This window comes from Cervus elaphus, chromosome 31, assembly GCF_910594005.1.
Source record: "Cervus elaphus chromosome 31, mCerEla1.1, whole genome shotgun sequence".
Classification (NCBI taxonomy): domain Eukaryota; kingdom Metazoa; phylum Chordata; class Mammalia; order Artiodactyla; family Cervidae; genus Cervus; species Cervus elaphus.
Window position 1 is genome coordinate 45,315,869 of NC_057845.1, and position 22,217 is coordinate 45,338,085.

Consider the following 22,217-nt stretch of genomic DNA (forward strand, 5'->3'; position numbering starts at 1 on the left):
AGCCAACTAACTTCAAAAAACTTTTTGAGAGGAATGAAGATATCTTTAAAAGGTGAACACAGCGATCTAACATTTTGCCGACATCTTTCTCTCATTACCAATATGTAAGTTGTCTTAACATGAAAGGACTGATTTCCTTATCAGCAGAAACCCAATATTCCTTATAAAAAGAGCAGTTTGGTTCAGTGGTGACCTGTATGGAAAAAAGAAGATGAAATGTTGTGAAAAAAGAAATAAAACTTAAATTTACTCATCCTTGTCAGTTGTCTTCCTAAGTTCTTCTTATCACTATTATACTGTTCTCACAGGTTCACCGGGAGCTTTTTGGAGTTCTTGTGGAGTTCTACCCATTTTCAAACCCCAAGTCAGGAGCAAATTGTCCAAATATCAATTCTATCTTTTCTACCTCTTCTGCCTTCTTTCATGGACAGCTCCCCCACCAGACTTGTTTGAAATTTTATCAAGGAGTTACTTCAGAAAATTTATAATATTACAAGTACCTCAGGAAAGAAATCAAGGATCACACAAACAGATGGAGAGATACACCATGTTCCTGGATTGAAAGAATCAATATAGTGAAAATGACTACACTACCCAAAGCAATTTATAGATTCAGTGCAATCCCTATCAAACTACCAATGGTATTATTCACAGGATTAGAACAAATAATTTCACAATTTGTGTGGAAACACAGAAAGACCCTGAATGGACAAAGCAATTTTGTCTAGAGAAAGAAAAATGAAACTGGAGGAATCAACCTTCCTGACTTCAGACTATACTACGAAGCTTCAGTCATCAAGATAGTTTGGTACCGGCACAAAAGCAGAAATATAAACCAATGGAACAAGACAGAAAGCCCAGAGATAAGTCCACACACTTATGGGCACCTTATCTTTGACAAAGGAGGCAAAAATATGCAATGGAGAAAAACTGGTCAACTATGTGTAAAAGAATGAAATTAAAACATTTCTTAACACCCTGCACAAGAATAAACTAAAAATGGATTAAAGACCTAAATGTAAGACCAGAAACTATAAAACTCTTAAAGGAAAAAATAGGCAAAACATTCTCTGGCATAAACCACAGCAGGATACTCTATGACCCCCCTCCTAGAATAGAAATAAAAACAAAAGTAAACAAATGGGGCCTAAATAAGCTTAAAAGTTTTTGCACAAGGCAGGAAGCTATAAGCAAAGTGAAAAGACAAACCTCAGAATGGGAGAATTTAATAGCAAATGAAACAACTGACAAAGAATTAATCTCCAAAATATTCAAGTAGCCCATGCAGCTCAATACCAAAAAACAATTCAATCAAAAAGTGTGCATACTTAAAACAGATATTTCTCCAAAGAAGACATACAGATGGCCAATAAACATGTAAAGATGATCAACATCACTAATTATTAGAGAAACGCAAATAAAAACTGCAATGAGGTATCATCTCACGCTGGTCAGAATGGCCATCATCAAAAAGTCTACCAACAATAAATGCTGACGAGGGTGTGGAGAAAAGTGAACTCTTACACTGTTAGTGGGAATGAAAATTGATACAGCCACTATGGAAAACAGTATGGAAATTCCTTAAAAAACTAGGAATAAAGGTACTATATGACCCAGCAATCCCACTACTGGGCATATGCCCTGAGGAAACCAGAATTGAAAGACGCATGTACCCCACTGTTCATTGCAGCACTATTTACAGTAGGTAGGACAACCCAGATGTCCGTTGATAGATGAATGGATAAGGAAGTTGTGGTACATATACACAATGGAATAATACTCAGTTATAAAAAGAAACACATTTGAGTCAGTACTAATGAGGTGGACGAACCTAGAGCCTATTATATAGTATTAAGTCAGAAAGAGAAAGACAAATATGGAATATTAACACATATATATGGATTCTAGAAAGATAGTATTGATGATCTACTTGTCGCGCAGCAAAAGCGACATAGACATTTTGGACACAGTTGGGGAAGGAGAGGGTGGGATAATATGAGAGGATAGCATTGAAACATATACATTACCATATGTAAAATAACCAGTGGGAGTTTGGTTTATGATGCAGGGAACCCAAAGCCAGTGCTCTGTGACAAGCTAAAGGAGTGTGATGGGGAGGGAGGTGGTAAGGAATGTTCAAGGGGAAGGAGATATGTGTATACCTAGTATGGATTCATGTTGATGTATGCCAAAACCTATCACAATGTTGTAAAGTAATTATTCTCTAATTAAAAATAAGTGAAGTCACTCAGTCATGTCTGACTCTTTGCGACCCCATGGACTGTAGCTCACCAGGCTTCTCTGTCCATGGGGTTGTCTAGGCAAGAATACTGGAGTGGGTTGCCATTTCCTTCTCCAGGAGATCTTCCCCACCCAGGGATTGAAGCCAGGTCTCCTGCATTGAAGGCAGATGCTTTACCCTCTGAGCCACCAGGGAAGTCCCCTAATTAAAAATAAAATATATTAAAAAAGTAACTAATCACATCTTTATGGAAAGAATGGCCTACAAAATTATTTTCAGAGCTTATAACTCCTTGAAAGTGAAAGTGAAAGTCACTCAGTCATGTCCGACTCTTTGCAACCCCAGGGACTAGTCCATGGAATTCTCTAGGCCAGAATACTGGAGTGGGTATCCTTTCCCAACCCAGGGATCAAAGCCAGGTCTCCTGCACTGCAGGTGGATTCTTTACCAGCTGAGCCACAAGCGAAGCCCAAGAATACTGGAATGGGTGGCCCATCCCTTCTCCAGTGGATCTTCCTGACCCAGGCATTGAACCGGAATCTCCTGCATTGCATGCAGATTCTTTACCAACTGAGCTATCAGGGAAGCCCCTTGCAACTCCTCAGGGAAGACAAATGGAATAGGTTATTAAGGAATGATAATATATTCTTAGGATGTTCAGTAAGAAATTATGCAGAGGTTTTAGATGTGTTTATAACAAGAAGCTTAGAGTCTGGACTCAAGATTTCTGAAGCTTAAGTCTAGAAGTGGGAACAGATTATTAAATAATATTTTAGATAAAATTTGTTTATGGTCAAATTCACAAATCCTAAGTGTAAAATTGAATGAATTTTGATGAATACATTTGTATAACTGCCATGCAAATTAAGATACAGACCATTTCTATCATCTCCCCCACCAAAATCCCCAATGCCTCCTTTCAGACAATCATCATTCTCCTTAGGCAACTGTTATTCTGAGAAATATATTAATTTTGCATTATATAAAGGAAATAATAAAGAATGTGCTCCTTCATGTATGACTTCTTTCATTCAGCATAATGTTTTAAAAATTCATCCATGTTGTCACATGCATTATTATTTTGTTCCTTTGTCTGTTGCTGAATAGCATTTGTCATATATCTTCATTTGTTTTACACTTCCTTTATTTTACAACAGCATTCTGCAGTTTTCAGCATACTCATTCTGTATTTAAAGATTGATACCTAATTGTTTTATTTTTTTAATTAAAATTTTTTCATTGGAATATGGTTGATTTACAATGTTGCATTTTAGTTTCAGATGTATAGCAAAGTGAATCAGTTGTCTATGTATGCATATCTACTCTTTTTTAGATTCTTTTCTCATATAGGCCATTACAGAGTATTGAGTGGAATTCCCTGTGCTATATGGTAGGTCCTAGTTAGTTATCTATTTTATATATAGTAGAGTGTATATGTCAGTTCCAATCTCCCAGTTCTCTCACCTTCTTTACCCTAAATTTACCATAAATTTATTTTCTGCATCTGTGACTATTTCTTTTGTAAGTAAGGCCATTTGTACCATTTTTTAAAAATTTCACATATAAGTGATAACTTATATTTGTCTTCCTCTGTCTGACTTATTTTTTGGAGCTGTTTTTAATGGTGTTTTAAAAAATTTCTGTCCAATCATTTATTATTACTATATAGAAGTACTGTTAATACTTGAATTTTGAATTTGTATCCTGAATTCTGCTAAATCAACTCATTAGTTCTAGAAGACCCCCTGTTTTAAAAAAAAACTTCCTTCAAATTTTCTATGTAGACAATTTTTTCATTTGCAAGTAGAGACAGTTTTGTTTATTTGTTTTCTAATTTGTATGTCTTTATTTCCTTTTCTTGTGTATTACACTGGCTGGAACATACTGTTCTTGTATGGATGCGAGAGTTGGACTGTAGAGAAAGCTGAATGCTGAAGAATTGATGCTTTTGAACTGTGGTGTTGGAGGAGACTCTTGAGAATCCCTTGGACTGCAAAGAGATTCAGCCAGTTCAACCCAAAGGAAATCGGCCCTGAATATTCATTGGAAGAACTGATGGTGAAGCTGAAACTCCAATACTTTGGCCACCTGATGCAAAGAACTGACTCATTGGAAAAGACCCTGATGCTGGGAGAGATTGAAGGCAGGAGGAGAAGGGGATGACAGAGGATGAGATGGTTGGATGGCATCACTGACCAGATGAACATGAATTTGAGTAAGCTCCAGGAGTTGGTGATGGACAGGGAAGCCTGGCATGCTGCAGTCCATGGGTTTGCAGAGTCAGACATGACTGAGTGACTGAACTGAACTGAGCTGAACTGGATAAGAGTGGAGAGAGTTCAGACCTTTGCCTTCCACCTGATCTTAGAGGAAAAGTATTCAGTCTTTTACCATTGAGTATGGTGTGGGATTTTTGTAGATGCATCCTTTCAAGTTAAAGAAGTTTCCCTCTATTCTAAGTTTTCTGGAAGTTTTTATCATAAAAGATAACTGAATTTTGTCAAATGATTTTTCTAGATTAATTGATATGATAATGTGATTGTTTTTCTTTAACTTGTTAGAATGATGGATTACATTGATTGATTTTCAAATAGTGAATCCCCCTTACATTCTTAGGGGGAACCCCAATTGGTAATGGTATATTTGTCTTTTTATATTTTTGTTGGATTTAATTTGCTAATATTTTGTTAAGGACTTTTGTGTTTATGTCCATTAAGTATTCTGGTCTGTAATTTTCTTGTACTGCAAAGCAAGAGACCTGGGTTCGATACCTGGGTCAAGAAGATTCTGTAGAGAAGGGAATGGCAGGCCACTTTAGTGTCCCTGCCTGGAGAATTCCATGGACAGAGGAGGCTGGTGTGTTGCAGTTCATGGGGCCACAGAGAGACACAACTGAGTGACTAAGCAAACACAGTAATAAATATTTCTCCAAACACTGTTTTGGCTATATCCTACAAATTTTAATATGTTGATTTTTCGTCTTCATTCAGTTCAAAATATTTTCCAGTTTCTCTCATAACTTCCTCTTTAAGCTATAAATTATTTAGAATTATGGTGTTTCAGTTCAGTTCAGTTCAATCACTCAATTGTGTCCGACTCTTTGCGACCCCATGAACCACAGCACACCAGGCCTCTCTGTCCATCACCAACTCCTGGAGTTTACCCAAACTCATGTCCATTGAGTCGGTGATGCCATCCAGCCATCTCATCCTATGTCATCCCCTTCTCCTCCTGCCCTCAATCTTTCCCAGCATCAGGGTCTTTTTAAATGAGTCAACTGTTCACATCAGGTGGCCAAAGTATTGGAGTTTCAGCTTCAGCATCAGTCCTTCCAGTGAACACCCAGGACTGATCTCCCTTAGGATGGACCAGTTGGATCTCCTTGCAGTCCAAGGGACTCTCAAGAGTCTTCTCCAACACCACAGTTCAAAAGAATCAATTCTTTGGTGCTCAGCTTTCTTTATAGTCCAACTCTCACATCCATACATGACTACTGGAAAAACCATAGCTTTGACAAGATGGACCTTTGTCAGCAAAGTAATATCTCTGCTTTTTAATATGCTGTCTAGGTTGGTCATAGTTTTTTCTTCCAAGGAGCAAGTGTCTTTTACTTTCATGGCTGCAGTTACCATCTGCAGTAATTTTGGAGCCTCCCAAAATAAAGTCAGCCACTGTTTCCACTGTTTTCCCATCTATTTTCCATGAAGTGATGGGACTGGATGCCATGGTCTTAGTTTTCTGAAGGTTGAGCTTTAAGCCAACTTTTTCACTCTCCTCTTTCACTTTCATCAAGAGGCTCTTTAGTTCTTCTTCACTTTCTGCCATAAGGGTGGTGTCATCTGCATATCTGAGGTTATTGATATTTCTCCCGGCAATCTTCATTCCAGCCCAGCGTTTCTCATGATGTACTCTGCATATAAGTTAAATAAGCAGAGTGACAGTATACAGCCTAGACGTACTCCTTTTCCTATTTGGAACCAGTCTGTTGTTCCACATCCAGTTCTAACTGTTGCTTCCTGACCTGCATACAGATTTATCATGAGGCAGGTCAGGTGGTCTGGAATTCCCATCTCTTTCAGAATTTTCCACAGTTTATTGTGATCCACATAGTCAAAGGCTTTGGCATAGTCAATAAAGCAGAAATAGATGTTTTTCTGGAACTCTCTTGCTTTTTCGATGGTCGAGTGGATGTTGGCAATTTGATCTCTGGTTCCTCTGCCTTTTCTAAAACCAGGTTGAACATCTGGAAGCTCTTGGTTCATGTACTGTCGAAGCCTTGCTTGGAGAATTTTGAGCATTACTTTACTAGCGTGTGAGATGAGTGCAATTGTGTGGTAGTTTGAGCATTCTTTGGCATTGCCTTTCTTTGGGATTGGAATGAAATACCAGATATTTAGAGATTTCCTAGTTATCTTCCTGTTACTGAATTCTAGTTTCATCCCATTATGATCAGGAAACACATTTTGTATGGTTTCATTACAAAAATTTGGTTTTTTTTGACCTTGGATATGGTCTATCTTGAGGTATGTTTCATCTGCATTTGAGAAGAATGTGTATTCTGTCTTTTGGTGGAATTTTGTAAATGTTAATTAACTCCAGTTAATTAATAATATTGTTTTTTTCTTTGATGTCTTTGCTAGATTTAAAAAACTTACTTGCTCTATTGATTATTGAATGAGATTGTTGAAGTCTTCATTTATAATTAGAAATTTCTATTTTTAATTCTTCAAATTTTATCTTGTTTTAGAGGCTTTGTTGTTGGATAATTGATGTTTAAGGTTGTTATATTCTTAGTGAATTAACCCTTGAGTCATTAACCCTTGAATTGTTATCAATTGTCTTTCTTTATCCCTGGTAACTTTTTCTTGCTATATGCTTTCTTTCTTTCTGGTACGAATAGCTATCCCTATCTTCTTGTATACTATCTTCTTATCTTCTTTAATACTTGCATACTATACCTTTTTTTATTCTTTTACTTCTGGTTTGCTTATATGATTATTTTTATAGTGGATTTGCTGTAAAATTTAGTTGTGTCTTTTTTGGGTACATTTTGAAATCTACATTTTAAAAGTGGTGTATTTGCATTTACTTTTAATATAATTAACTATGCTTAGATTTATGCATGTTTAAAGCAAGTATGTCTACTGCTTTATTATTTTTTCTGTTGTTTTTCTCTGAGTTTTGTTCCTCTGTTTCACTTTCCTGTTTTCTTGTGTGATATTTGAATGTTTTTTTAATATTCCCTTTTAATTTATCTATTGAGTTTTTAGGGCTTCCCAGGTGGCCCTAGTGGTAAAGAACCCGCCTGCCAATGTGGGTAGACATAAGAGACACAGGGTGGATCCCTGGGTTAGAAAGATCCCCCGAAGGAGGGCACGGCAACCCACTCTAGTATTCTTGCCTGGAGAATCCCCATGGACAGAGGAGACTGGCAGGCTACAGAGTCCATAGCGTCCAAAGAGTCAGACACGACTAAAGTGACTTAGCACATTGAGTTTTTAGCCATCCCTCTGTGCATGTTTTTGTGTGTATTTTCATGGTTGCTCTAGAAATTATAATACATTTATACTTAACTTGTACAGTCTACTTAATATTTTATCACCTCACATGGTATATGTAGAGATCTTACCACATATAGAACCCTTAATGTTATAATTTTCATATGCATTATATTGGCATATATTGAGACCCCATGGGACAATGTTATAATTTTTGCTTTTACCTATCATAATTAGTTAAAAAACTAAGCAGAAAAATAGTGTCGTATTTGTTCAGATAGCTATAACTTTTGTTGATCTTCCTTCACTTTCAAAGCTTCAAGCTTCCCTTTTTTTTCTACAGATCTTCCTTTAGCATTTCTTTCAGAGTAAGTCCGCTGCTGACAGATTCTTTTAGTTTTTCTTCACCTGGTAATGTTTCAATTTTTTCTTCATTTTTCAGGGCAGGATACAGGGTAAGAGTCCTGGATGCTGGACTCTTAATTGATAGCTCTTTTATTTCAGCACATTAAAAATTATGCCCTTCAGGCATTCATGGCTTCTCATGAGAAATCTGTGGTATTTCAAATTGTTGCTCCCATCTATTCTTGACTGGAGAATTGTGTAATGCATTGTTATGTAATGCATTGCTTTTTTTTGGCTGCTTTTGAGAAATTTTTTTTGTTTTGTTTTTACTTTTCAGAAGCCTGGTGATGATATGTCTGGGCATAAATTTCATTTAGATTATCCTGTTTGGGGATTCATTGAGCTTAATTCTGTAACTTTATGTCTTTTTCCAAATTTAGGAAGTTTTCAGCCATTATTTATTCAAATATTTTTCTCTATTCCTATTTTTTTCCCTTTTCTTTTGAGTTTTAAATAGCATAAATGTTAGATCTTTTGATATTGTCCTATAGCCCCTTCAAGTTATGCTTATTTTTAAAAATCTTGTTTTTCTCTTTTTTTATTCATATTAGATAATTTCTATTTAGATCCTCTTCAAGTTTATTAAGACTTTCTTCTTCTTTTTTTAAAAATTTATTTTTTCAGTGGGTTTTGTCATACATTGACATGAATCAGCCATAGATTTACACGTATTCCACATCCCGATCCCCCCTCCCACCTCCCTCTCCACCCGATTCCTCTGGGTCTTCCCAGTGCATCAGGCTCAAGCACTTGTCTCATGCATCCCACCTGGGCTGGTGACCCGTTTCACCATAGATAATATACATGCTGTTCTTTCGCAACATCCCACCCTCACCTTCTCCCACAGAGTTCAAAAGTCTGTTCTGTACTTCTGTGTCTCTTTTTCTGTTTTGCATATAGGGTTGTCGTTACCATCTTTCTAAATTCCATATATGTGTGTTAGTATGCTGTAATGTTCTTTATCTTTCTGGCTTACTTCACTCTGTATAGTGGGCTCCAGTTTCATCCATCTCATTAGAACTGGTTCAAATGAATTCTTTTTGACGGCTGAGTAATATTCCATGGTGTATATGTACCACAGCTTCCTTATCCATTCATCTGCTGATGGGCATCTAGGTTGCTTCCATGTCCTGGCTATTATAAACAGTGCTGCGATGAACATTGGGGTGCACGTGTCTCTTTCAGATCTGGTTTCCTCGGTGTGTATGCCCAGAAGTGGGATTGCTGGGTCATATGGCAGTTCTATTTCCAGTTTTTTAAGAAATCTCCACACTGTTCTCCATAGCGGCTGTACTAGTTTGCATTCCCACCAACAGTGTAAGAGGGTTCCCTTTTCTCCACACCCTCTCCAGCATTTATTGTTTGTAGACTTTTGGATAGCAGCCATCCTGACTGGTGTGTAATGGTACCTCATTGTGGTTTTGATTTGCATTTCTCTAATAATGAGTGATGTTGAGCATCTTTTCATGTGTTTGTTAGCCATCTGTATGTCTTCTTTGGAGAAATGTCTGTTTAGTTCTCTGGCCCATTTTTTGATTGGGTCATTTATTTTTCTGGAATTGAGCTTCAGGAGTTGCTTGTATATTTTTGAGATTAATCCTTTGTCTGTTTCTTCATTTGCTATTATTTTCTCCCAATCTGAGGGCTGTCTTTTCACCTTACTTATAGTTTCCTTTGTAGTGCAAAAGCTTTTAAGTTTCATTAGGTCCCATTTGTTTAGTTTTGCTTTTATTTCCAATATTCTGGGAGGTGGGTCATAGAGGATCTTGCTGTGGTTTATGTCGGAGAGTGTCTTGCCTATGTTCTCCTCTAGGAGTTTTATAGTTTCTGGTCTTACATTTAGATCTTTTATTCATTTTGAGTTTATTTTTGTGTATGGTGTTAGAAAGTGTTCTAGTTTCATTCTTTTACAAGTGGTTGACCAGCTTTCCCAGCACCACTTGTTAAAGAGGTTGTCTTTTTTCCATTGTATATCCTTGCCTCCTTTGTCAAAGATAAGGTGTCCATAAGTTCGTGGATTTATCTCTGGGCTTTCTATTCTGCTCCATTGATCTATATTTCTGTCTTTGTGCCAGTACCATACTTGTCTTGATGACTGTGGCTTTGTAGTATAGTCTGAAGTCAGGCAGGTTGATTCCTCCAGTTCCACTCTTCTTTCTCAAGATTACTTTGGCTATTTGAGGTTTTTTGTATTTCCATACAAATTGTGAAATTATTTGTTCTAGTTCTGTGAAAAATACCGTTGGTAGCTTGATAGGGGTTGCATTGAATCTATAGATTGCTTTGGGTAGAATAGCCATTTTGACAATATTGATTCTTCCAATCCATGAGCATGGCATGTTTCTCCATCTGTTTGTGTCCTCTTTGATTTCTTTCATCAGTGTTTTATAGTTTTCTATGTATAGGTCTTTTGTTTCTTTAGGTAGATATATTCCTAAGTATTTTATTCTTTTTGTTGCAATGGTGAATGGTATTGTTTCCTTAATTTCTCTTTCTGTTTTTTCATTGTTAGCATATAGGAATGCAAGGGATTTTTGTGTGTTAATTTTATATCCTGCAACTTTACTATATTCATTGATTAGCTCTAGTAATTTTCTGGAAGAGTCTTTAGGGTTTTCTATGTAGAGGATCATGTCATCTGCAAACAGCGAGAGTTTCACTTCTTCCTTTCCTATTTGGATTCCTGTTACTTCTTTTTCTGCTCTGATTGCTGTGGCCAAAACTTCCAACACTATGTTGAATAGTAGTGGTGAGAGTGGGCATCCTTGTCTTGTTCCTGATTTCAGGGGAAATGCTTTCAATTTTTCACCATTGAGGGTGATACTTGCTGTGGGTTTGTCATATATAGCTTTTATTATGTTGAGGTATGTTCCTTCTATTCCTGCTTTCTGGAGAGTTTTAATCATGAATGGGTGTTGAATTTTGTCAAAGGCTTTCTCTGCATCTATTGAGATAATCATATGGTTTTTATCTTTCAATTTGTTAATGTGGTGTATTACATTGATTGATTTGTGGATATTAAAGAATCCTTGCATTCCTGGGATAAAGCCCACTTGGTCATGGTGTATGATTTTTTTAATATGTTGTTGGATTCTGTTTGCTAGAATTTTGTTAAGGATTTTTGCATCTATGTTCACCAGTGATATTGGCCTGTAGTTTTCTTTTTTTGTGGCATCTTTGTCTGGTTTTGGAATTAGGGTGATGGTGGCCTCATAGAATGAGTTTGGAAGCTTAGCTTCATCTGCAATTTTCTGGAAGAGTTTGAGTAAGATAGGCGTTAGCTCTTCTCTAAATTTTTGGTAGAATTCAGCTGTGAAGCCATCTGGTCCTGGGCTTTTGTTTGCTGGAAGATTTTTGATTACAGTTTCGATTTCCTTGCTTGTGATGGGTCTGTTAAGATCTTCTATTTCTTCCTGGTTCAGTTTTGGAAGGTTATACTTTTCTAAGAATTTGTCCATTTCATCCAAGTTGTCCATTTTATTGGCATAGAGCTGCTGGTAGTAGTCTCTTATGATCCTTTGTATTTCAGTGTTGTCTGTTGTGATCTCTCCATTTTCATTTCTAATTTTGTTAATTTGGTTCTTCTCTCTTTGTTTCTTAATGAGTCTTGCTAATGGTTTGCCAATTTTGTTTATTTTTTCAAAAAACCAGCTTTTAGTTTTGTTGATTTTTGCTATGGTCTCTTTAGTTTCTTTTGCATTTATTTCTGCCCTAATTTTTAAGATTTCTTTCCTTCTGCTAACCCTGGGGTTCTTCATTTCTTCCTTCTCTAATTGCTTTAGGTGTAGAGTTAGGTTATTTATTTGGCTTTTTTCTTGTTTCTTGATGTGAGCCTGTAATGCTATGAACCTTCCCCTTAGCACTGCTTTTACAGTATCCCATAGGTTTTGGGTTGTTGTGTTTTCATTTTCATTCATTTCTATGCATATTTTGATTTCTTTTTTGATTTCTTCTATGATTTGTTGGTTATTCAGAAGCGTGTTATTTAGCCTCCATATGTTTGAATTTTTAACAATTTTTTTCCTGTAATTGAGATCTAATCTTACTGCACTGTGGTCAGAAAAGATGACTGGAATGATTTCAATTTTTTTGAATTTTCCAAGACCAGATTTATGGCCCAGGATGTGATCTATTCTGGAGAAGGTTCCGTGTGCACTTGAGAAAAAGGTGAATTTGATTGTTTTGGGGTGAAATGTCCTATAGATATCAATTAGGTCTAGCTGGTCCACTGTGTCATTCAAGGTTTGTGTTTCCTTGTTAATTTTCTGTTTAGTTGATCTATCCATAGTTGTGAGTGGGGTATTAAAGTCTCCCACTATTATTGTGTTACTATTAATTTACTCTTTCATACTCGTTAGCGTTTGCTGTACATATTGTGGTGCTCCTATGTTGGGTGCATATATATTTATAATTGTTATATCTTCTTCTTGGATTGATCCTTTGATCATTATGTAGTGTCCTTCTTTGTCTCTTTTCACATCCTTTATTTGAAAGTCTATTTTATCTGATATGAGTATTGCGACTCCTGCTTTCTTTTGGTCTCCGTTTGCGTGAAATATTTTTTTCCAGCCCTTCACTTTTAGTCTGTATGTGTCCCTTGTTTTGAGGTGGGTCTCTTGTAGACAGCATATATAGGGGTCTTGTTTTTGTATCCATTCAGCCAATCTTTGTCTTTTGGTTGGGGCATTCAACCCATTTACATTTAAGGTAATTATTGATAGGTGTGGTCCCGTTGCCATTTACTTTGTTGTTTTGGGTTCACGTTTATACAACCTTTCTGTGTTTCCTATCTAGAGAAGATCCTTTAGCATTTGTTGAAGAGCTGGTTTGGTGGTGCTGAATTCTCTCAGCTTTTGCTTGTCTGTAAAGCTTTTGAATTCTCCTTCATATCTGAATGAGATCCTTGCTGGGTACAGTAATCTAGGTTGTAGGTTATTCTCTTTCATTACTTTCAGTATGTCTTGCCAATCCCTTCTGGCCTGGAGGGTTTCTATTGATAGATCAGCTGTTATCCTTATGGGAATCCCTTTGTGTGTTATTTGTTGTTTCTCCCTTGCTGCTTTTAATATTTGTTCATTGTGTTTGATCTTTGTTAATTTGACTAATATGTGTCTTGGGGTGTTTCGCCTTGGGTTTATCCTGTTTGGGACTCTCTGGGTTTCTTGGACTTGGGTGGCTATTTCCTTCCCCATTTTAGGGAAGTTTTCAGCTATTATCTCCTCGAGTACTTTCTCATGGCCTTTCTTTTTGTCTTCTTCTTCTGGGATTCCTATGATTCGAATGTTGGGGCGTTTCACATTGTCCCAGAGGTCCCTGAGGTTGTCCTCATTTCTTTTGATCCTTTTTTCTTTTTTCCTCTCTGCTTCATTTATTTCCACCATTTTATCTTCTACCTCACTTATCCTATCTTCCGTCTCTGTTATTCTACTCCTGGTTCCCTCCAGAGTGTTTTTGCTCTCATTCATTGCATTATTCATTTTTAATTGACTCTTTTTTATTTCTTCTAGGTATTTATTAAACATTTCTTGCATCTTTTCAATCTTTGTCTCCAGGCTATTTATCTGTAACTCCATTTTGTTTTCAAGATTTTGGATCATTTTTATTATCATTATTCTAAATTCTTTTTCAGGTAGATTCCCTATCTCCTCCTCTTTTGTTTGACTTGGTGGGCATTTTTCATGTTCCTTTACCTGTTGGGTATTTGTCTGCCTTTTCATCTTGTTTAGATTGCTGTGTCTGGACTGGGCTTTTTGTATTCTGGAGGTCTGTGGTTCCTTTTTATTGTGGAGGTTTTTCCCAGTGGGTGGGGTTAGACAATTGGCTTGTCAAGGTTTCCTGGTTAGGAAAGTTTGCGTCGGTGTTCTGGTGCGTGGAACTTGATTTCTTCTCTCTGGAGAGCAATGGAGTGCTCAGTAATGAGTTTTGAGATGGGTCTATGTGTTAGGTGTGACCTTGGGCAGCCTGTATGTTGACGTTTAGGGCTATGTTCCTGCGTTGCTGGAGAATTTGCTTGGTATGTCTTGCTCTAAAACTTATTGGCTCTTGGGTGGTGGTTGGTTTCAGTGTAGGTATGGAGGCTTTTGGATGGTCACTTATTACTTAAAGTTCCATGTAGTCAGGAGTTTTCTGGTGTTCTCAGGTTTTGGGCTTAAGTCTCCTGCCTCTGGATTTCAGTTTTATTCTTCCTGTAGTCTCAGGACTTCTCCAACTACACAGCACTGATAAGAAAACTTCTAGGTTAATGGCGAAAAGATTCTCCCCCGTTAGGGACACCCAGAGAGGTTCACAGAGTTACATGAAGAAGAGGAGAGGGAGGAGGGAGATAGTGTTGAGCAGGAGGAGAAAAAGGGGGACTCAAGAGGAGAGAGACAGATCTACGCAGTTGTCTGTTCCCAGAATGTTCTCTGTAGCCCAGACACCCACCAAGATTCACAGAATTGGATTGGGAAGAAAAGGGGAAAGGAGGAAATAGAGGTGTTCTGAGGTAGAAAACAGAGAGTCAAGATTGGGAGAGAATAATCAACACACTCCTGAATAAAAATGGGAACTGAATATTGGATTCTTAAATGTTCACAATTTATATCATATATTGAAAAACAAAAATTAAAAATCTAGAGTAGAGATTAGACTCTTAAAAATACTATATTAAAAACAAAAACCAAAACACACACAAAAAAATTTTTAAAAATATATATGAAGTTCAGTTTAAAAAATAGGGCTTCTCTCTCTTTTTTTTTTTTTTTTTGGAAGGTTATAGTGTATTGAAAATGAAAATTAAGGAGTAGTAGAGGAGTACTAGAGGACTTTAAAAGAAATAAGAGAAAAAGAAAAATAGAAAATAGAAGAGAAAAAGGAGAAAAAAAGAAAAAAAAAAAAGAATTTTCCCTAATTAAAAAAATCATAAAAATCTATGAAAATGAAAGTTAAGGAGTGATGGGGGAGTAATAGGGAATTTTAAAGGAAAATAAAAGAGAAAAAATAAAAAAAAAATTTTTTTTCTTATTAAAAAAAAAAAGTAAAAATATATCTAGGAATTTCTCTGGAGCTGTTGCGGTCAGTGTCCGTTCGACTCAGTTTCAGATATCTCCTCGTTCCAGCTTACACTTCTCAATATCTACAGGCCCCTTCCGGTGTAGTCGGTGTTTTCTACAGGGATTTTAATCTGTTGCACCGCTCTCTTCTGAAGCGGTTCCCTTTGTTTATTTGGCTTCTGTTTGCCGGTTTCTTCAGAGCCTCATTTCTGCCCTGACACAGGCGGGCGGAGGTGGACTCTTATTCAGGAAGCTAGTTCTGTCGCGCTGCTGGGAGGGGCTGGCACTGCGGGGAGGGGCTGGCGCTGCCGGGAGAGGCTGGCGCTGCTTTCTCGGTCTGCGCTGCTCAGGATCCCGGCTGCTCTATATGGAGCGCGCCGCGCGCAGCTCCAGCCCTCGGGTGCTCCACAAAAGCGCGGAGCAAAAGGCTGCGTCCGCTCTTGTGCCTTCCCCGTCAGAGCGGTCCAGGCAGCCAGGAGCTTGACAGGCGCCCTCTCCCCAGGTGCAGCGCGCCCACTCCCTTCCAGGGTCCCAATCTCGGTTTCTGCCGGCGCCAGTCGGGTGTGTGCGCCTTCTGCCCTCTGCGTCCCAGGCCCCAGTCCCCGCCCGTGTCGGTCGGGTGCCTGCGCGCTGTGTCTCGCTGCGACCTGCTCCCGCCTCCGGCGGGTCCGAGCCGGTCCGCAGTCTGCGAGCCCCTCTCCAGACTCCCGGTCCCCCTGTTCCGCGAACGCCGATCGCCGGCAGCGTGCTCGGGCCGGTCAATTTTCTCTCTTCCCTGCTCTCCCACAGTTCAAGTTGGCAACTCACAAAAGCTCCCTCCGATTGTCCTCAGGGCACTCAGGCCCGGACCCTGCCCCAAGCAAAGCCGCCGGCTCCTCTCCGTGCCGCCCCCACTTGCTGGTGGCGGATGCGGGTGTCTGGGGTACTTTTCTGCTGAGAGTTGCTTTTAGGCACTAATCTGTGGGTTTTATTTATTGTTTCCCTCCCAGTCAGGTTGCCCTCCTAGATTCAAACACTTCCCCCAGGCCCGCCAGTGCGAGGGTTTCCCGGTGTCTGGAAACGTCCTCTAAAGACTCGCTTCCCGGGACGGATCTCCGTCCTTAGCTCTTTTGTCTCACTTTTTATCTTTTATATTTTGTCCTACCTCCTTTCGAAGACAATGGGCTGCTTTTCTGGGCGCCTGATGACCTCAGCTAGCGATCAGAAGTTGTTTTGTGAAGTTTGCTCTGGTTCAGATATTCTTTTGATGAATTTGTAGGATAGAAAGTGGTCTCCCCGTCCTACTCCTCCGCCATCTTGGCTCCTCCCTCCTAAGACTTTCTTCTATCACCTCCACTTTTCTATTGAACTTATTCAGTAAATTTAAAAATTTTATTATTATATTTTTAAATTCTAAAATTTCCATTTGGTTTTTAATATTTTTTTTTAACATATTCTAGTTGTACACTAAGATTTTCATCCCCATATTTATATTTTGTTTCTTAAATACTTTACTTCTGGAGCATAGTAATAATAGCTGCTTTATAACTGTTATCTGAAAATTTCAATATCCATATCATCTTTGGGTTAGCATTTGGCATTGCCTTTCCTTTTCAAGATGTTCAAATTTTCCTAGCATTTTGTCTATCAAGTCATTTGGGAATGTATCCTGCATATTTTGAATGTTCTGTTATGTGACACTAGGTCTTGTTTAAATCATATGGGAATTTTTTTTTTTTCTTTTAACAGGACAGCAACCGGTTAAGTTTAGGTTCTTCTAACCTTCTGTGAACTATGACTACAAGTCAGGTTAGTTTTCAATCTGTAGAGTGCTTTTCTGATTGGTCCTATGTGAGCATCATCAGTGGCTAGTCTGAGATCTGGTCAGTGATCTGCCTGGTCATTTATCAGAGCCTTTGATATGCTTTTTGAGGTTAGATCTGTGAAGTCACAGCTTTAAAGTGAGCCTAAGCATTCACACATTTTCTCTAGCTCCATTTCTCTAGCTCCATTCTCTCTATCATGTACCTGATACTTTCTGACTCCTAGTATCCAACCCTCTTCCCATTTCTCTGGCAATAAATCTAGGGCTTTCATCTCCTCACTCTCTTGTACATTTCCCATAATTGTCTCTGCCCCTGGGGTTAAACAGTGGCTATATAAAGAGAAACAAGCAATGGGATTCCTTGTACATTCTTGACTCCACTAAGAATCAAGCCATCTGGCCAGAGAGAAGGGTTACCCTCTTTTCTGCCCAAGCACTGCTGTCGTCATCACCACCACCATTGTGAAATTGCCTGGGAACTGGGGCGATTTACTTAGTAATTTAATTGTCTGCTAGAAAAACAAATCAACCTGCTTCAGAGGATGATAATAGAATCCAGAGTCTCCATAGAGTATCATTCACCGTGTCTGGTTATGATAACACAGCAGGCCTGTTAGAAAAACAAATCAACATGGTTCAGAGGAAGATAATAGAATCCAGAATCACTGTGAGGTATCATTCACTATGTTTAGTTATAATAACATGGCAAGAAATTAAATTACTGGATGATAAACTGAAATTTGATTTTAAGTTTGGTAGATAGAAGACTGGTTTTTAGTTTTGTTTGGGTGAAGTATGTGAGGAGCCCAAGATGTTTATCAAGCCTATACTGAAGGCTTTAAACCTTTCTTCCTTACAGAGTACTGCAAATCACATCTCTGCTAACTTCTTTCAGCCTTCTAGTTATTTTCATGGGGTCCTTGGGGCCAAACTCTGTCTACTGATAGCTAATACCAACAAGCCTGTAAGTCTCTGCTTGAATTCTTGGTGAACCATGCAGACTAGGGAATATCCTTAGTGGAAATGTCTTATATATGGAGATTATACACAGTAAAATCCCTCTTTCCCTTTCTTCCTTCTTCTGATCACTCTGCAGTGACTTTGAAGAGTTGTTTCTTATATCCTGTCCCACAGTTTATGATTGTTATCTTTGGGATGGTTTCTCTGCTACAAGCTACTCTGCAAATACCAGATCAGAACTGCTAAGTATATTTATTCATTCGTTTACCTACCACCTTGGTTTATGTTAATATTTTGCCATATTTATTTTCATTTTATTTTTGGGAATAAAATCTTATAGAGTTGAAGGCCATTTGTATCACCTTCCCAGTCCCATTCTCTTATCTTCTTTCCCAGAGATAGCTGATAGTTGATTGGTGAGGAGACTCCCTGTTCATGTTTCTGTATACTTACTGCCTATATGTATAAATATATTTACATAAACTATTTTATGATATTCTACAACATTAAACATTTTTTCCAGATCTATCCATATTGTATATCTAATTCATTCATTCAAACTATCAGGTTACTATTTTAAAGCTGTTAGTGGTTTTCTCTGTTGCACTAAGGGTGGAGGCATAATTTATCTTTTAGTCAATATTGTCCTTTTATTTTTGAAAAAAATTTAAATGACACTTCAAGTTATGCATAGGTAAACCCAAAATGCCACTCTGGAATGGAAAGTTAGGGACAAGGAAAAGCTCAGCTGTTCTATAACAGGAAACCGTGACGCTATTGTGGGCAGAGTGCTGTTTCTGCAGATTTTATGATCTAATGATGATTAAGGGAGGAGCAATAGAAACTCATGTCCATCAAGGCAGTGGTGCCATCCAGCCATCTCATCCTCTGTCGTCCCCTTGTCCTTCTGCCTTCGATCTTTCGCAACATCAGGGTCTTTTCCAATGTGTCAGTTCTTCACATCAGGTGGCCAAAGTATTGGTGTTTCAGCTTCAGCATCAGTCCCTCCAATGAATATACAAGACTGATTTCCCTTAAGATTGACTGGTTTCATCTCCTTGCTGTCCAAGGAACTCTCAAGAGTCTTCTTCAACACCACAGTTCAAAAGAATCAGTTCTTCAGTGCTCAGTTTTCTTTATAGTCCAGCTCTCACATCCATACATGACTACTGGAAAAACCATAGCTTTGACAAGGTGGACCTTTGTCAGCAAAATAATATCTCTGCTTCTTAATATGCTATCTAGGTTTGTCATAGTTTTTCTTCCAAGGAGCAAGCATCTTTTAATTTCATGGCTGTAGTCACCATCTGCAGTGATATGGGAGAGCAAGAAAATAAAGTCTGTCACTGTTTCCATTGTTTCCCCACCTATTTGCCAAGAAGTGATTGGACTGGATGCCATGATCTTTGTTTTTTGAATGTTGAGTTTTAAGCCAGCTTTTTCACTCTCCTCTTTGACTTTCATCAAAAGGGTCTTTAGTTCCTCTTTGCTTTCTGCCACAAGGGTGGTATCATCTGCGTATCTGAGGTTATTGATATTTCTTCCAGCACTCTTGATTCCAGCTTGTGCTTCATCCAGCCCAGCATTTAGCATGATGTACTCTGCATATAAGTTAAATAAGCAGGGTGACAATATACAGCCTTGACATACTCCTTTCCCAATTTGGAACCAGTCTGTTGTTCCATGTCCAGTTCTAACTGTTGCTTCCTGACCTGTTTGCATATTTCTCAGGAGGCAGGTAAGGTGGTCTGGTATTCTTACCTCTTGAAGAATTTTCCACAGTTTGTTGTGACCCATGCAGTCAAAGGCTTTGACATAGTCAATAAAACAGAAGTAGATGTTTTCCTGGAACTTTCTGGCTTTTTCAATGATCCAACGGATGTTGGCAATTTGATCTCTGGTTCCTCTGCTTTTTCTAAATCTAGCTTGAACATCTGGAAGCTCTCGATTCATGTACTGTTGAAGCCTTGCTTGGAGAATTTTCAGCATTACTTTGCTAGTGTGAGAGATGAGTGCAATTGTGCAGTAAGTAGTTTGAGGATCCTTTGGCATTGCCTTTCTTTGGGATTGGAATGAAAACTGACCTTTTCCAGTCCTGTGGCCACTGCTGAGTTTTCCAAATTTGCTGGCATATTGAGTGCAGCACTTTCACAGCATCATCTTTTAGGATTTGAAATAGCTCAGCTGGAATTCCATCACCTCCACTAGCTTTGTTCATCGTCACACTTCCTAAGGCCCACTTTAATTTGCATTCCAGGATGTCTGGCTCTAGATGAATGATCGCACCATCATGGTTATCTGGGTCATTAAGACCTTTTTCATACAATCCTTCTGTGTATTCTTGCCAACTCTTCTTCATATCTTCTGCTTCTGTTAGGTCCATACCATTTGTGTTCTTTATTGTCCTTTATTTTAAGGTTTTAGTTTGACTTTTAATTTCCCTTTTTAATATGCTAATATTCAGTAAAGAAGCCTGGACACTTGAGAGGTTTAGCAACAGAGATTCCTGGAGCGTCTGCCTGAATTGCCAGTGAATATATAATAACCTGCTTGGCTTTCCTGATGGCTCAGATGATAAAGAAGCTGCCTGAAATGCAGGAGACCTAGGTTTGATCCCTGGGCCAGGAAAATCCCCTGGAGAAGGGAATGGCAACCCACTCCTGTATTCTTGCCTGGAGAATCCAATGGAGCCTGGTGGGTTACAGTCCATGGGGTCACAAAGAGTCAGACATGACTTAACAACTTACAACTTACAACTTAACAACTTAACAACTTACAAATATGCACACACACACACACACATGCACACACACATAACAGCCTACACAGATTTGTGGAATGTATATGAGCAGTCATTGGGACCTTTAAAAGTACTTAGAACGTCATCTGAAAGACTGACTATTATGCTGTGCAAAGAGAATGGGAGAATTTGATTATTGATATTTGGAAAGTAAAGGGAGGGCCTCTGAAGACTAGAGTCCTTGAAGTGTACTTAATAAAAGGACAAAAAAGCCTAATTTACCCCAGGAATACAAAACAACCATCTCCAACATTATTGATCTCATCATTTGACTTCAGGCAGTTTCAGAATGCTCAATGCAATACTTGAATTACAGCAGGTGTTTCCACAAGTGAATTTTCTATAAAGTCATGAAATTAACAATACTTTGCTCTCTAAATTGGTTCGAGTTCTGGGTAGAGGTAACGAGTCCATATTTAATAGTTACTTAGGAGCAACTACAAATCACAATTGCCTAAAAAATTATTCAACTGGGGGAAGAAAATGTTTAATTTTCAAATAGCTTTTAAATTGAAAAATACATTTTTAGTTAAGTGAACTACAAGAACTTCATGGTGAACCCTACAGCAGTGTCTCTCCACCAATTGCTTCTTATCGTATACATTTTCAAGCATTAATGTTAACATTTTTTTCAGGCTGCACTAAATGAATACCCTAGATGAGTCTTAGAGCCCTGCAGGTTTATGACTGAGAAAGAACCAAAAAAAAAAAAAATCCCCTCTCAAAATAGTGTTTTTCATTTTTTATTTGAAATGAGTTCCTTTTTATTATATGACTTTTAAAATCACTGGTCTCTTTTTTTCATCTGATTTCTAAGGTATTCATGGTAATTGAACCAGGTCATCATTTACAAATGTTTCTAAAAATTGAATTTTTCCTCATAGAAGAGATAAATATTTCTTCTTAAATTATAATATTATTTATATTTACAATTACTCATAGAAAATCAGGCTATAAATCCCATTGAAGGATTGGTTATTGATCAGTAGAATTTTGGAAAAAAGCTTTTTATTACTATTTTTATGTCTTAAGGACTTCATTTAAACTGCACTTTAAATATTTCTCACAACATAAATTGAGCTAATTGGAAGCTTATATTGCCTAAAATTTAGACTTTAGCAGCCCTCTTACAGTTTATACAGTTAGCTATGGTCAATTGGCTTAAAGCTTTAACTTACAAGCAATAACTGTGATGTTTCTTGCTATGTTCTGGAAGAAATTTTAGTGGTTTTTTTTTTTTTTTTTTTTTTTCTGTTAGAAGGTATAAGTTGATCATCTGTAAGTTATTCTATGGTAATGCTCATTGTCCTTGAAATCTTGAGTTCTGGAGGAAGAGCATTATGAGAATGTGGAAACAGAATATATAAAAGCCCTCAGATAGCCAGAAGCTTTGTGTGCTTGGGGGCTAGCAAGGAGGTCAGTAGAAGTGGGATGAGTAAAGGAGAGAGAAGTTGCAGATGAGACAGGATATAGGTGG

At 38.0% G+C, this 22,217-nt stretch overlaps 1 protein-coding gene across 1 annotated transcript in view; it reads left to right on the forward strand.

The window, feature by feature from the left end:
• Positions 1-22,217, forward strand: part of ZPLD1 (zona pellucida like domain containing 1) — a 405,680-nt gene that overhangs the window by 23,521 nt on the left and 359,942 nt on the right. The window lies entirely within an intron of this gene.